This window comes from Pipistrellus kuhlii, unplaced genomic scaffold (assembly GCF_014108245.1).
Source record: "Pipistrellus kuhlii isolate mPipKuh1 unplaced genomic scaffold, mPipKuh1.p scaffold_m20_p_1, whole genome shotgun sequence".
In the NCBI taxonomy this organism is placed as follows: domain Eukaryota; kingdom Metazoa; phylum Chordata; class Mammalia; order Chiroptera; family Vespertilionidae; genus Pipistrellus; species Pipistrellus kuhlii.
In genome coordinates, this window is record NW_023425404.1 from 78,499,505 (window position 1) to 78,516,247 (window position 16,743).

The 16,743-nt window shown below is 38.5% G+C and overlaps 1 protein-coding gene across 2 annotated transcripts in view; it reads left to right on the forward strand.

Annotated features, from left to right (window-relative positions):
- ITGA8 (integrin subunit alpha 8) overlaps positions 1–16,743 on the forward strand; it is a 182,849-nt gene that overhangs the window by 87,555 nt on the left and 78,551 nt on the right. The gene's annotated exons all lie outside the window — the stretch shown is intronic.

Consider the following 16,743-nt stretch of genomic DNA (forward strand, 5'->3'; position numbering starts at 1 on the left):
GATCTCATATTAATTAACTTATGAACCTCAATGTTTCTATCATAAAGCTCACGTTTTTAGAGCATAAGTATTTTCCAGGTATATTTTGGGCTTTCCAAAGATAGATAAAATATTTTAAAGTGAAGCAAAATTAACTGGTTTGTAACAGAAATAATAAACTATCTTTTTTTTTCAATTAGAATTGACATACATCATTATATTATTAACCAGCTTTGATTATCTAATTTATACTGAGGACTCATGGAAATCCATAAAGCAGAGAGCTACCATTCATGTTTTGGGCATGTCATATGAAAATATGGATTGGTCTTAAAGAATTGTTTCTGTAATCAGGATTTTTAGCAGAGAACATTGGACTTCTTGGTTTTATGGTTCAATTTTCACTTTTATGTTGGTTATGTTAAGATGGTTTCAATAAATACTTAGAAGTCATTAATAGTTAACTGACAGTTTCAGCTATTCATTAAAGCCTTTCTCTTTCCACCACCCCTCCCCTAATTGAGTATTTTCCATATGTAGTAGAGCTTTTTCTGATTTGGGGCAGTGTTCCAATCACTGACTCGGCTTTCTCTTCCCTTCTGGGATCAGGCAAAAAGGATCCTGCAACATGTTCTTATAAATTTGCCAGAAATATTTCATGGAACTAGCATAGACATTATAGTGGGCTCAACATGGATTAGTACAATATTACATTTTATACAAATTTGTTTATGAATGCATGCTTCCTACACCAATTTTAAGAGCATCTTGTTAGATTTATATTTGCAGGTCATACTATACTAATCTAATCAATGATGGTTTTTGGTATTTGAGGGGAGGTTCTGAGATGTATTATGTTCTATTTTAAATGATCCAAAATTTAGATCCTCTATGTAATTTCTTCCCCAAATATGTCAGGGTAATTAATGAAATTCAACTTCTGGGTTGCAATTTTAGACAGTAAATTTAGAAAGTTATTGCTATTCATTAAGCAGTGCCTTATACTAGGCAAAGAAATAAAGGGAGTATCCATTAAAGAGCCAGCCCACCGACTTCCTTTGAAGTCTTCTAAAAAGAATACCTTGGAGGAGAGAAATAGGAAAGAACTTATCTCTCAAAGGAATATTCCCTTCAGTGAAGAGGGGACAAAAAGGAGTAGCACAGGGAACAAAGAAGCTATTTATTAATTATGTCTTTTTCATCCCATTTTCACAATTATAAAAGGTCATTTGAGGCCATTTGCTAGATAACACCTTTATCTCCTGAGGCTGATTCAATTTAGAGTGACTGATGATGTAAATGCTGTGTTACAGCCATCTGTATGTCAAGTAAATGCTCTTCACTAAGGCAAGACCAAAGGCCATTAAGTTGAATTTTTATTCCTCCAGATAGTCTTGAGGTTTACAGAGTTCCTATTAATTAGTAGACTGGTTCTGGTCCAGATTCTGCCTCTTAAAGGGGGCTATAGGTGTTTTGTGATTTATGATCCTATACCATTTTCCCTGCTACTCATCTTCTCAAAAAAGCCTTTTTATGTTGACACCAAGTACCCGGGGCCTTATCAAGAGAAAAACTGGCTAATAGGCAGGCAACTAGATTCTGTTAACTAGCAGAACAGATTTGAAATTTACAGGCATAACTCAGGAATCAGACACATTACTTACCTCATTTTTATGTCAATGAATTCCATTTAGCACTCAAGCTTCCATTTCCACAAAGGCGGAAAACCGTAATCTTGCAGTCACGTCTAGATTCAGACTTAATCTCAGTTAGCAGAGTGGCTGTGAGCAAGGGAAGGGACGTCTCCCCAGTCCTCACTGATGAGCTGTGGCAGCGGGCAAGTTATTTGATTTCTCAGAGCTTCTATTTTCTTTTCTGGTTTTATGGGGCCAATAATACCCACTTCCCTGGGTTGTGTGCTTGCACTTTCTAGGTGTAGAAGGTTTTTTATAAAATGTTGTGAAATGGCTTACAATAGGAAAGAGTATCAATCTGATTACTATGAACAGAATCAAAGCTGCTTAACTTTACAGGTATGTTAGGCTGCCAAAGATTTTGAGGAAAACATGCATTCTAGGATGCTGGAGATGAACAACATAGGTTTAAAACTTGACTTCACTGTTTTCCAGCTGTGTACGAGTGAGATAATTTCTTAACCTCTCGGAACATCAATTTCCTACTCTGTAAAATAAGATAATAATATGTTGGTATAAAGATGAAATTTAATTTTTATATAATGAAATGATGTCTTCAGTTAAAATGAGATTATATAGAACATAATTCAATAAATGGTGGCTCTTCAAACATATTTTAAAACAGACTATTTTGGAGGTATTCTTTTCCTTAAGCACACTGATTTATATGATTTTATTTTGTTTATTCAATTTTCATAGTCCCCAAGCTTACTTTATAATATATTTACTTTTCCTGTCCCAGACCCATAAGAACATAGATATAGAGACTGTACCGGCTGAAGACCACTCATAATATTCCTGTGGCTGGACCCTCATAGAGAATTCCCCTAATCATTTCATGCTGCCTAGCTATGAAATGATTCCACCACTCACCCTCCTTAAGTGGGAGATGAGCATAAGGGCTTCTCCCATATCTCACTACTGTGATTTACTGGTACCAGAAATGAAAAATGCTCTTTCCTTTCCCTTAGCCATTTAGGGGTATTTAATTTCTTATAAATTAGTCCCACATTAAGAAGATAACAATGGCAATTTAAAGGAAGGAACTGACAAAATAGCATAAGTGGAAAATTGATAAGACTTGCTAATGTCTGGCTGTGATGGAAAATAGAGGAGTTAGGGTGGAAAGAAGAGGGGATGTTAAAGATGACTCTGGACTTTTGATCTGGTGTCCTGAGAAGAGTATGGTATAACGGAAAGACATGAGAGATTTAGTATTAGAAATGTAGAGATTCTATTGTAGAAACAATATTTGGAATAATTTTGCTTAACCTCTCAGTGTTTTTAGACTTCTAAACAATAAACATTGTCATCAGTACGCATACATAAATAAGAATCATAAATATTTTCATTTCTGGTACCAAAATTCTTTTTCCTATAAAAAAAAAATAGATGTGTTCAGATTTCTACACTGGTGCTCACTGGGAAATTATGGCTGACCAGAGGAGTATCTTGTATACATTAATAGAGTTAAAACTTTTCAGAGAAGAAACAGCTGTGATAGTCATGAATCCCTAAAATGCAATGATATAGTCTAATCCTGTTAAACATGATTGTATAACAAGGTCATCTGCTAAATGCACAGTCCAGACATTTGGGGGAGGGGTGGAGGAGGGAATTGCTGGTTTTATTGAGGAACAGAAATCATACAGGCAATAAAAAGCAGAGGAAAACATGGGCTGAATGCCAAGACTATCATTGTCTTGTTGTTCAAGCCTCTAATAGACCATGGTGATATCATGAAGCCATCTCAGACAATTATACCAAATGTAATAAATGACCCATTTTATGTTTTAATGAGTGGTTGTGTGTGTGTGCGTGTGTGTGTGTGTGTGTGTGTGTGTAAACAACCCGGCTAGAGAGAAGCTGCACATGAGAAGAAATAAAAGGGTGGCTTTAACCAAGAGAACAATGCATTTTAATCAAACTTTGAGCTCATTGAATTGATGTGAAGTTTAGTTGAACTAAGTTTAAATCTTATAGTAAAATTTATTTTAGCTTCTCAAACTGCTACCAAATGTTTTATGAAAAGCAAAACATTCTGTTCTTTTTGAGCAAGATTTTCATTATAAACACATTAGAAATTAGAATATACATTTCTTGTAAAAAAGACTTTATAAATTTAGATTAAATTGAATAAATTAAGTCAACTGAAGGAGTTTTCGGACTTGAGTCCAGCAGTGTCATAAAGATAAGTAAAAATAAATGGAGAGATAAAAAAAAAAAAAAAATCAGGTTCTAAATCCAGTTTGCCCAAATCCACTTCTCTGGGCCTTACTTTTTTCACCTGAGAGTGATGTGGATGTATGGGACACTTCTCCAAGGGTCTTTTTAAACTCTAACTTAGATTCTGTAAACCAAGATCTAAACTTACTGCCTCCTCAGATTTCTCTGTAATATTGGATAAATTATTAAGGCTCTATCTTGGGGGGTGGGGGGCATTTAATAAAACATGTAAGGCCTTTTTTCTTAACTTTTTCTAAAAAATAATTTTAGGCTGACAGAAAAGTTGCAAAAATAGAGTCCCATAAACCCTCCTGTCAGATTCCCCTGATATTAATATACTAGAGGCCCAGTACATGAAATTTGTGCATGGGGGGGGGCGGGGGGCTGTCCCTCAGCTCGGCCTGCACCCTCTCCAATCTGGGACCCCCTCAGGGGATGGCTGACTGCCAGTTTAGGCCCGATCCTGGCACAATCTGGGACCACTGGCTCCTAACTGCTTGCCTGCCTGCTTGCCTGATTGGCTCTAACTGCCTCTGCTTGCCTGCCTGATTTCCCCTAACCACCTCTGCCTGCCTGTCTGATCCCCTGTAACTGACTCTCCTGATGGCCTGATCACCCCCTAACTGCTCCTCTGCTGGCCTGATTGGTGCCTAACTGATCCCCTGTTGACCTGATTGTTCCCAACTGCCTTCCCCTGCTGGCCTGATTGTCCCCAATGGCCCTCCCCTGCCAGCCTGATCACCCCCAACTGCCCTCCCCTGCTAGCCTGATTATCCCCAACTGCTCTCCCAGCAGACCTGATTGCCCCCTAAGTGCTTGCTCCCCTGTGTCAGCCTGATCTTGCTCCTAACTGCTTGCTCTCCTTTTGGCCTGATCACCCCTAACCACCTCTGCCTTGGCCCCCGCCACTGTGGCTTTGTCCAGAAGGAAGTCAGATGTCCAGAAGATGTCCGGTCAACCTGGTCTAATTAGCATATTACCCTTTTATTAGTATAGATTACACAATAAGAGTATACTTAGTTATTAGCGAAATGCTAATAGAATTTCACCATCTGTCCCACTTGTGTTCTTTTTCTAGTGTAGAATCCAGTCCAGGATCTCACATTACATTTAGTTGTCATTTGTCCTTAGTCTCCTCCAATCTGTGATAGTCCCATCAAAGAAAGATCAACTTTCATTGCTGTCATGACTTTGAAGCTTTTGAAAAGTATGGCTAGACATTTGAAGCATGTCCCTGAATTTAGATTTGTCTGATATTTGTTCATGATTATATTACATGATTATATTTGTTCATGATTATATTTGTTCATGATTATATTCCTATTTCTTCTCATTATGCCTTTGCACACCAATCTTAGCATCCACTGATGACTCTTCCCTGCAACAATTATTACTGCTTAATTGCAATATTCTATTTAAATTATTCCTTCTACATTCATTAATTGCATTTGTAATGTACAAAAAAGATGTCTCTCCTATCCATCTATTTATTTATTTATTCAATTTATTATATCTTTATGGAGCCATGGATATTTATTTCATGAGCTACCATCCATTATTTTTTTGTTGTTGTTGTTGCATAAATTGTCCTATACCTGGCCAGTGGGAATTCCTTTCATTTGGTTTCCTATATTCCTTTAGCATTTCCATCCTCATATAAGCATGTCCTTACTTTCTTACGACAGGATATTTTGGGCTCATCTTGTATCTTCCTTGCTCAGTGTTGGAATCAACCATTCTTCAAAGACCTTTAGTTCCTTTTTAAAAAGAATGGCATCTAGAAATCAAGATCTTGATACTGGGAGTCCTCATGCCTGATAGGGTGTGAAGATAACATTTGTAATGCACTGAATTCTACAGATTACCATGTTCCTTTATATTATGGTTATATTTCAAGCCATCAATATTACTCTAAATCAATAAATTACATTTTTAATATTCAACATATATTTTACATTTTAGTTGTCAGTAACAGGTATTAAGTCAATTTTAATATTATTTAGCTAATGTTGAGAACAGCCACTAATATTCTTCATTTTTAAAGATGATGATGATAGTAGAATATTTACTGATTATATAATGTTGAAGAGATTGTGCTTTGGAAACACAATATATTAAATTACTCTGACACTTTTCTAAGTTTTGAGGATACATCACTGAATTAAATAAAGATCCTGCCTCAGGGGCCTGAGTTCAAATTCTAGCTGTAACAATGGCTGATTATATAACCTCACTCAGCCTCCTTAGGCCAAGTCCTCTGGTGAAATTGGTATATAGTGCCTAATAACATTCCCCTCTTCAAGGGGTGTTGTGGATGTTTGAATTGAATTTCCTTGATTACTTATAATGTGGAGCTTCTTTCCATGTGCTTATTTAACATTTGTAGATATTCTTTGCTGATGTGTCTATTAAGGTCTTTAGCAAATTTTAATGGGGTTGTTTTCTCATTCTTGAACTTTAAGAGTTCTTTGTATATTTTGGATATCATCTTTTGTCAAATGTATTTTTTGCAAATACTTTCTCCTAGTCTGTGGCTTGTCTTCTCATTTTCTTGACATTGTCTTTCACAGAAATTTTTTTTATATATTTTAATGTAGTCCAGCTTATTAATTTGTTTTCATGGACCATGCCTTGGTGTTGTGTTTAAAAAGTCACAGCCATATCCAATGTCATCCAGGGTATGACTTTTTCTCCTATCTTATTTTCTAGGAATTTTATGGTTCTGTGTTTTACATTTACATCAATAAACCAGTTATTTGTAAAGGTTGTAAGGTCTGTGTCTAGCTTTATTTATGTGTATGTATTGTAATATTTTTTGATAGCCAGGCATGATGTACTAGGTCAGTCAAACCGTGGCTCCCGAACCACATGTGGCTCTTTGGCCCCTTGACTGTGGCTCTTCCACAAAATACCACGGTCTGGGCAAGTTTATTTTGAAATGGTGTTAGAAGAAGTTTAAGTTTAAAAAAATTGGCTCTCAAAAGAAATTTCAATTGTTGTACTGTTGATATTTGGCTCTGTTGACTAATGAGTTTGCCAACCACTGTACCAGGTGAAAGGAACTGCTGTAATTAGCCTTGGGTGATGTAGTTGTAGGCTTTAGGGGAGGAGGGGTGTTTTAGAGCCTTTGGTTAGGTCTCAGTCCTTAGTGAACCTGTCCTCCAAACTGTGAACTTTACATGTCCTTTTCAGCAACCCTGCCCAGGATGAGGTAGGATGGCTAGAATGGGCTGGAGTTGGGTATTTCCATTCTCTGGGTCAGTTAAGCTCTGTTTGAATAGTTTATCCTGAGGGCAGACCTTGTTGAAAAGAGCACAGTGTCCTGAAATATTTCAAAATAGTTCCTTTTCTGCTCCACCTGCCAGGGAACTTTTCTGATATTCATTGTGAGAACCTGGTAGATATCTAGGAGATAAACTCACAAAAGTATGTCCCCCAGGTGACTTGATACCCCTGGAGTTTTTGACTGAGCAGTATTCACCAATTATAGTCCAGATCCCCACCAGCACTGGTTCCCATAGAGATTGCTGCCTTGCTAAGTGTGATTCTCTGTATTTGCCTGTCAGTGTCTTCAATTTAGGGGACAGCAGCTGCCTTGTGACCTCACTTCTCTTATGGATCTAACAGTTGTTGATTTTACAGTTTGTTCAACTTTTTACTTGTTAGGATAGAGTGACAATTTCCAAGCTTCATACATGCTGGACCAGAAACTGGAAGTTAGTCGGTTTAAGTTTGAAATCACTACCTTCCAAACACTCACTCCTAGAAGCTGGCTTCTTTCTGAAACACAAGGTACGAGTAAATATGGCAGGATATCATTTATACTTGATCCTGCTTGTAAAGATATAGTTAATAAAAATGGGCTGCCTTGCCCCAGGGGAGGGGAGGATGTGGAGGAGCTGGCGTAAGTTCCTGTTTTGGAGCCTCCACATTATTTCTGACTTCCCACTGCATGTTCTTTCTATAAGTCATTTTAATTTATTAATGCACAATTTAAAAGCCATATTTGAGTGTAATTCACTTGAAGCTTCCCTTCCGTCTTTGCACATCCTGGATGTTTTCCCAGAGTTCACTTCCCATTTAGGAACTCAGGTCAAATGTCGTTTCCTCCGGAAGCTTTTCCTGACTGTTGTCCTTCCTCTAAAATATCAGATTGAAATGATACACTTGATAAATGTCTCCTTTTCCCCATTAGACCGGATGCTTTATTAGTGGATGGCAAGCACTGGCTTTGGTTTTGCTCACTGTGAGCTCCCAAAGCAATGGCCAACACTGAGGCACCTACTAAATATTTGTTGAGTGAATAAGAGTAAATGAATGAAAGAATTCATTAATCAGTTTTTTCACAGCCACATACCTTACCATATAAACTGTTGCTCTCCTGTCTCTTTACCTGGCCACCATCTTTCAACTCTATAAACCTAGTAAAGTATTGTATTCATGTGCAGACTAAGATTGCAAATGTAAGTGGAGATGATACCCTTTAAAATAAACTTGGACATCCCCTCCTGGGATCATGGGAGGCACCACTCAAGGTGGTGCACTCATTCTTGACAAGCAGAACCTTGATTCTAGCTCTGTATTCACTGGACAATTAAATGCCAACTGCTATTCAAACTGCTAGACCAGGAGACACAGTAGCCAGCATTATAGAAAGAGCACCCAACTGGGAGTGAGGGGGCCCATATTCTCATTTCTTCACCCATCATTTACCAGCCCTGTAGCCTTAGACATATTACTCACATCTCTGAACCTTAGCTTCTCCAGCCATAAAAAGAAGGTCATCAGACCATCCTTTACCCTCAGAGTTGCTGGGAAGGTGATGCGCAAACTGAAAAGTCCAATGTTGTTATTTCTTAATACAGCCCACCAAATGGGTGTGGGAGAGACTGTGGGAAATTTCTAATGTTGTAGTCCAGGCTTTTTGCACACACCTAGGCCTGTGCCTTAAAACGATGACTTGAGTAGTTTATGCCTAAATCTTCCTAGGAGATGAGGAAGGAGAGATTTTCAAAATAACTGACGGCAGCAGGATTTTCTTCAGTCCTTTCTATTTGCAAACATTGTTCATGTGTGCTCTTCTTTCTATGTGACCATAATTTTGAATTTCTTACTGACATTTTCCTGTGAGACAGTATTAATCTGCTTTTTTAAAAAACTATCAACGCTACCAACAGAGCAGCCCTCAGTCTAGATTGTGGAGTAGGTGAAGCTTAGCCCCTCTCATCCCTGGCTTCCTCTTTCTGTCCCAAGGGACCTCCACACCAGCTACAGAAGCTTACACTGTTTATTTCCTTTTCTCTAATGTGCAGTGAGGAAGGATCTAATATCCTTAATTCTCATCAGGATAGAAGTGACCCAGGGAAGTGGGTGGCACCCACTGGGAATGAGCAGACCCAGTGGGTGCTGGTCTGCATTTTTAACAAGATCCCTGGGAGAGTTGACTGATAGTCTAAGTGCCTGGAGGGCAGGGATATGTGTGTTCACTGCAGCTGGGACAGGACTTGGCTCATTGTGGTGGGTGTTAAAGAAGCTGCTGAATGAAGGTGCCCAGTATAGGGAACCACTGCATAGATGTCTTCCCTTCCTCTCCTACCTCCCTTGAAACTCTATAAATTTGTTCAGTGTGTCTTTACATAACATCTTCAATAAGTTCTTGGAACTGCAGAGAAGAGTAGCAGAAGCAGTTTTACCACAGGCTAACTGACACAGACAAGAGTCTAGTTCTTATGGCATCTCATCAATGCTCTAATGAAATGACGTTGAACAAAATGACATTATTTGAGGATCTCCTTCATCTTGCTGGGGCTGCCATAATTAAGCACCACACACTGGCTGGCTCAAATAACAGAGACTTATTTCCTAACAGTTCTAGAGGCTACAAATCCAAGATCTAGGAGTGGGCTGGGTGGGTTTCTTCTGAGGCCCCTCTCCCTGGCTTGTAGATGACTGTCTCCTCCCGATGTCTTCCCATGGCTTCCCTCTGTGTGCGTCTGTGTCCTCATCTCCTCTTCTCTTGGGGACACCAGTCAGCTTAGATCAGAGCCCACCTTAATTTTAATTGAATTACCTCTTTAAAGTCCTTATCCAAATAGTCACATTTGGAGGTACTGGGAGGTTAGGACTTCAGTGTACAAACTTTTGGGAGACACCTTCCAGTTCATAACACTTAGCAAACTCATAAAGTCCCACGAGGTTTTAGCCATAAGATTTTAGGATTTTATCTGTCAGTCTGGATGTAAGGGGAGTGTCTTGTGAGATCCCAGGCTTTTCTGGTATCTTCTGTGCAGTCATCCCCAATAGACAGCCACTTTCAAATCAGACTGGTATTAAAGAAACACATTTTTCTCCAGGACTTTGAGCAACTGATTGGACAGCACATGTATTGTAATTATGGCCACAACTAGGGGAAAGTGAAATGCCTTAGAGTGATAAGGACTGCAATAAGTGAGCATCAGGCTGTAGGACAGGGGAAAGTAACTATTGCAGCCACAGGATGCTAATAATGTATAAAAACACTTTTCTTAAGTCAGACTCATTGCTTCATATTTCACTCTTATTTTTTTTTTTTTTTAAAGAAAAATAAACCCTGAGTAAGTTTGAATGTTGCAACCTAATGCCATGTTCCAATGCATAAATGTTTTTCTTCAGAATTCATTTGGAAGCATTTCAGACAGATTGTTAGGATTATTACTTTTTGGGATAAAATCATGCATTTTTTTCAAACATTTCTTCCTCAACTCATAACCTTCCTCTCAGTAATATTTTGCATGTTGCAATAAAAACGCAAGGAAGACAGGCTGCCTCGGTCTATTTTTAGCAGAACACATTTGCCAAAATCTGGAGATTTGTTGAAGAGACTTGTCTAAATGCCTGCTTCCCACGGACATGAACTCTTTTTCCAGTGCCAAACACTTAAGCCAACTTTATAACCCACTTGCAGGTCAACATTGCCATATTTACACACCACCTTTAACCCCATAATTTTACATATTATCTTTAATCCCACTCTTTCTCTTACCATGATTCTTGTATGCAAGTGAGCAGACCATGGGTGTGTCCAGGTAAACAACTATAGTTGACAATCCTCATTCATGTGAGAAGGGCCTTAGCAGATGAGAAGTGCCTAGAAGAAATGCTATGAGCTGTGAGCACAAACAGTGCCAAGACAGGAGTCAGAAATTTTGGGGCCACGAGCTCAGGCAGCTGAGTCATAGAAGTGAGCAGGCCAATGTCCAGGTCTGGTTAAGCCAGGGATAGAGCCAGAAAGTGGCTATCCCACCACAGAGACAAGAGAAAAGCCAAACTCTGCAGGAGCAAAGCTGGCTCAAGAGGCAAAGGAGAGGCCGGAATTGTATTATAAATAAGAGCAGAGAATGCAGTCATGGAACCCCATCCAATTCTATTGGATGCTTAGCTCTCTCATCTGGAGAACCCTGAGGTCTTCACCAGAGATTTGACAATGAATGGCCACTTGTCCAGAATCATTAGGAAGCCAGAATCATTAGGAAGTCAGTGGCAAAGTGAACTGAGATTTAGAATTACTAATTTTCTGCCCTCTGTTCAGTAATTTTCCACTTGAAATAAAAACATTTCATTGAAAAGAGGGCTTCAAAGATGTTAGAGAGATTCAACAAAAGACAATTTACATATCAAAATCACAAAAACCTGAAAGCAAATGTTCATAGTGACTTTCCAAAAATTGGAAACAACTTCTGTCCCTTAGCCAGATAAACAGACTGTGGGCCACACACACCGTGGAATACTATTAAGCAATAAAAAGGGACACACTTCTGACACATACATCACAGAAACAGCACAAATGCATTAAGCCGAGGGAAAAAGTCCTCACTAAAAGGCTATGTACTGCATGCCTCCATTTACACGACATTTTCCAGATGAGTAGATGTAGAGGCTGGGTGTAGGGCTGGGCTTCACTGGGGCACGGTGAACACTGTTGCATGATGGGGCTGTTCTGTTCTGTTGATAAGGTTTGTTTGTTTGTTTACTTATTTCAGTAAATTTATTTGGCTGTATATCTATGTTACAAGATCTGAATAGTGCACGGTGTGCCCACCACCCAGAATCAAATCATCTTCTGTCACCACATTTAGCTCTCCATCTCCCACCCACCCCCTTCTCTCTGGCCACCATCATATCGCTGTTTGTGTCCAAAATTTCAGTTTATATCCCACCTATGAGTGAAATCATATGGTTGTTAGCTTTTTCTGCCTGATTTATTCCACTTATTGTAAAATTCTCAAGGTCCATCCATGTTGTCGAAAATGGCAGTATTTCATTTCTTCTTTCTTATGACTGAGTAGTATTCCATTGTGTATATGCACCACATCTTCTTTATCAGATCTTCTGTCGAAGGACACCTTGATTATCTACATGTCTTGGCCACTGTATATATGTATTACAATGAATGTAGGGGTGCATATATCTTTGCCAATACATGTTTTCAAGTTTTTAGGGTGTATAACCAGAAGAGGGATTGCTGGGTCATGTGGTAACTCTATTCTTAATGTTTAGAGGAATTGCTAGACTGTTTTCCATGGTGGCTGTACCTGTCTACTTTCAGCAGTGAATGAGGGATCCCTTTTCTCCATAACCTCTCTAACATGTGTTATTACTTGTCTTGTTGATAATAGCCATTCTAACAGGTGTAAGGTAGTATCTCATTGTAGTTTTGAATTGCATTTCCCTAATTGCTAGTGAGGCTGAACATCTTTATATATTTGTTGGCTGTTTGTATGTCTCCTTGGGAGAGGTATCTGTTCAGGCCCTTTGCCAATTTTTTAACTGGGTTGTTTGTTTGGTGTTGAGTTTTATGAGTTCTTTATGCATTTTGGATATTAAACAATTATCAAAACTATTGTTTGCAAATATCATCTCCCATTCAGTCAGCTGCTTCTTTGCTTTGTTGTTGGTTTCTTTGGCTGTGCAGAAGCTTTTTAGTTTGATACTGGAGGCCCAGGCATGACATTTGTGCAAGGCTAAGCCTTGCAGCCCCGGCTGCCTCAAGCCTCTGTGGCCCCACCCCCTGCCCACCACTGGTTCTTGAAGGTCATTCTGCAGTTTGGTCTAATTAGCATATCAGCTCTTTATTACATAGAATAATCTCATTAATTTAGTTTTAGCTTTACTTTCCTTACCTTTGGAGTCAAGTTCATAAAATCGTCTCTACAACCAAGATCCATAAGTTTAGTACCAATGCTTTCTTATATGTAACTTCTTGTTCCAGATCTTATATTTAGGTCTTTGAGCCATTTTATTTTATTTATTTATTTATTTATTTATTTATTTATTTATATTTTATTGATTTTTTACAGAGAGGAAGAGAGAGGGATAGAGAGTTAGAAACATTGATGAGAGAGAATCATTGACCAGCTGCCTCTTGCACACCCCTTACTGGGGATGTGCCAGCAACCAAGGTACATGCCCTTGACCAGAATCGAACCTGGGACCTTTCAGTTCACAAGCCAATGCCCTATCCACTGAGCCAAACCAGTTTCGGTGAGCCATTTTATAATTAATTTTTTACATGGAGACAAATTGTAATCCAGTTTCATTTGTTTGCATGTTGCTTTCTAGTTTTCCCAGCACCATTTATGAAGAAGTTTTCTTTACTCCATTATATGTTCTGGCTTCTTTGTTGAAAATTACCTGCGCATATACATGTGGTTTTATAGCTGGGATCTCAATTCTGTTCCATTGATCTATGTGTCTGTTTTTATGCTAATTCCATGTTGTTTTGATTATCATAGCTCTGTAGTATAATTTGAAGTCACGTAGCATAATACCTCCAACTTTGTTCATTTTTCTTATGATTATTTTGTCTATTCAGGGTTTTTTTGTGGTTCCATACAAATCTGATTATTTGTTTAGTTCTATTTCTTTAAAGAATTACATTGGGATTTGGATGGGGATTGCTTTAAATCTGTATATTTTTTTGGGTAACATGGCCATTTTAACTATGTTGGTTCTTCCAATCCATGAAGACCCCCGAATTATTTTATCTTTTTCAAACTCTTTTAATAATGTTTTGTAGTTTTCATTATATAGGTCTTTCATGTTCTTTGTTAAGTTTATTCCTAGGTGATTTTATGCTTTTGGTTGTAATTGTAAAAGGGATTTTTTTTTTATTTCTTCTTCTAAAGTTCCATTATTAGTATATAGGAAGATAGTGGATTTTTGCACATTGATTTTGTATTGTGCAAATTCATGTATTTGTTTATTGTTTTTTGGTAGAGTCACTAGGGTTTTCTATGTAAAGAATCATTTTATCTGCAAAAAGTGACACTTTTACTTCTTCCTTCCCAGTTTCAAAGCCTTTTATTTCTTTCTCGTGCTTTATTGCTCTGGCTAGGACTTCCAGAACTATGCAGAATAAGAGTGGTGAGAGCAGGTATCTTTGTCTTGCCCCAAATTTTAGAGGAAAATATTTCAGTTTTTCACCCTTGAGTATAATATTAACTGAGGGTTTATCATATATGGTATTTATTATGTTGAGGTTCTTTCCTTCTATCCCTATTTTACTTAGCATTTTAATTACAAATGGATGTTGTTTCATCATGGATCATTGTAACAAAGGAATTAGTATATTTAACATGTTTAAAAGATATATGCTTGATATGTCTTTGTCCAATATAGCCTCAGGTTAAATACCTGGAAGTGAAATTGCCTAAGGTTTGCATTGTCATACATAGCATCAAATTATCTTATAAGAAAGAAGGCATACAAATGGTCAACAGACATGAAAAGATACTCAAGCTTAGTAACTATAATGGAAATGCAAATCAAAACTACAATAAGATACTACTTTATACCTGTCAGAAAGACTATCTATCTATCTATCTATCTATCTATCTATCTATCATCTATAAGCCTAATATGCAAATTATCCCCTTGTGAGTTTGACCTGGAGTCTGGAGTTTGATAGCTCGCTATGATGTGTGCTAACCACCAGGGGGCAGCATGGAATGAAAGAAGGCCCTGGCTGGCAGCCAGCAGGCCCTGATCAGCCCTGATCACTGGCCATGTCTAAAGACCCTACCCATGCACAAATTTCATGCACTGGGCCTGTAGTTATCAATAAGAAAGCAATAGCAAATGTTGGAAATAATGTGGAGAAAAGGGAACCCTTGTATACTGCTGGTGGGAATGTAAATTGGCATAGGCTTTATGCAAAACAGTATGAAGTTTCCTCAAAAAAAAAAAAAAATAGTTACCATGTGATCCAGCAATTCCTCTTCAGAAAAATTTGAAAACATTTATTCATAAAGATATGTATACCCCTATGTTCATTTCAATATTAATCACAATAGCCAAGACAGAAACAACCTAAGTGTTCTTCTATAGATGATTGGATAAAGAAAATGTGGTACATGAATATAATGGCATACTACTCACCATAAAAATGATGAAATATTGCTATGTGTGATAACATGGGTGGATCTTGAGAGTATCAGGCTAAATGAGATAAGTCAGAAGGAAAAGGATAAGAACCATATGATATACTCATATAGGGGATATAAAACAGAAAGCAACAAACAAATACAACAAACTCATTGATACAGATAACAGTATGGTAGATACCAGAAGGGAGAGAAGGGAGGATGAAAAGGGTGAAGGGTATCAAATACATGATGATGTAAGGAGACTGGACTTTAGGTAGTGAGCACACAAGACAATATACAGATGATATATTATGGAATTGTACACTTTAAACTTATATAATATTATTAACTAATGTTGCCCCAATAACTTTAATTATATTTTTAAAAAATTGTTCAAATTCATACTCACACAAACAGAGCATATGAGTTCTTGGTCGTTGGCTCTCTATCCAACAGTGCCCAGTACTAATCTTTGTATCTTTTCCAATTTGAAAGGTCAAAAGTGATAGCCATGTGTTCCTTTTATTTGTATTTCTTATGACTAATGAGATTGAAGATATTTTCATATATTTATTGATCATAGCTATTTATTTTATGTGAATTGACTATTTGTAGTCTTTGCATTAGAATGCTTATCGTTTTATTTATTATTAACTCATGACTTTTTATTATGAACTAGAGGTCTGATGCACAAAATTCATGCAAGAGTAGGCTTTCTTTCCCCTGGCTGCTAGCGCCCGGGACCCAGGCTTCCCTCACAGTCCTACTTGGTCCAGGTCCTCTGGTTTAATTAGCATATTCTGCTTTTATTTTTATAGACTAGAGGCCTGGTGCATGAAAGTCGTGTATGGGGGCGGGGGAGAGGGTGTCTTTCAGCCCATCTGCACCCTCTTCAATATAGGATCCCTCAAGGGATTGGGCCTAAACAGGCAGTTGGATATTCCTCTCACAATCCTGGACTGCTGGTTCCCAACTGCTCAACTGCCTGCTTTCCTGATTGCCCCTAACCACTTCTCCCTGCCAGCCTGATCATCCCTTAACCACTCCCCTGTCAGCCTGATTGATGCCTATTTGTTTCCCTGCCAGCCTGTTTACCCCTAACTGCCCTCCCCTGCAGGCCTGGTTTCCCCCCAACTCCTTCCCCTCCAGGCTTGGTCCCCCCTAACTTCTCTCCCCTGCAGTCCTGGATCCCCTTCAACTGTCCTTTCCTGCAGGCCCTGTTGCCCCCAACTTCCCTCCTCTGCTGGTCTGGTCACCCCTAACTGCCCTCCCCTGTAGGCTTGATTGCCCCCAACTGCCCTCCTTTGCAGGCCTGGTCCTTCCGAACTGCCCTCCCTGCTGGCCATCTTGTGGTGGCCATTTTGTGTCCACAAGGGGGCAGGATCTTTGATCACATAGGGGGAGCCACCTTGTGTATTGGAGTGATGGTCAATTTACATATT